The sequence below is a fragment of the Egretta garzetta genome, unplaced genomic scaffold (genome assembly GCF_000687185.1).
Source record: "Egretta garzetta isolate BGI_Z169 unplaced genomic scaffold, ASM68718v1 scaffold576, whole genome shotgun sequence".
Lineage (NCBI taxonomy): Eukaryota > Metazoa > Chordata > Aves > Pelecaniformes > Ardeidae > Egretta > Egretta garzetta.
This window is the reverse complement of record NW_009260074.1, coordinates 171,790-172,352: the sequence shown is the minus strand read 5'-3', so window position 1 is coordinate 172,352 and position 563 is coordinate 171,790. Positions and strand designations below refer to the sequence as shown.

At 64.1% G+C, this 563-nt stretch overlaps 1 protein-coding gene across 1 annotated transcript in view; it reads left to right on the top strand.

The window, feature by feature from the left end:
• WIZ (WIZ zinc finger) overlaps positions 1 to 563 on the top strand; it is a 74,044-nt gene that overhangs the window by 72,808 nt on the left and 673 nt on the right.

Below are 563 nucleotides of genomic sequence, written 5' to 3'. Positions count from 1 at the left end.
GCGCGGTGTGGTCGGGCACCCCGGGAAGAGGGGACAGCGGGGTCGGGATGTGGCCGTGTCCCCTGGGAAAAGGGGACAGTGGGGTCAGGATGAGGCCATGTCCCCTGGGAATGGGGATAGTGGGGTCAGGATGAGGCCGTCTCCTAAAATATGGGGACACTGGAGGTCAGGATGAGCCCACTTGTGGTCACTGGGACTGGGATGTGGCCGTATCCTGGGATATGGGGACAGCGCCATCCAGATGTGGCTCTCTGCTGGGAGGAGAGGACACCGGGAGAAGGCCTTGACCCCCGGGAAAAGGGGATACTGGGGGTCAGGATGAGGCCACTTCTCGTGGACATTGGGACCCAGATGTGGCCGTGTCCTGGGAATGGGGACAGTGGGGTCGGGACGAGGCCGTGTCCTGGGAATGGGGACATTGGGGTCGGGATGAGGCCATGTCCCCTGGGAATGGGGACAGCGGCATCGGGATGTGGCCATGTCCTGGGAATGGGGACAGCGGGATCGGGATGTGGCCGTGTCCCCTGGGAATGGGGACAGCGGGGTCAGGATGAGGCCGTGTC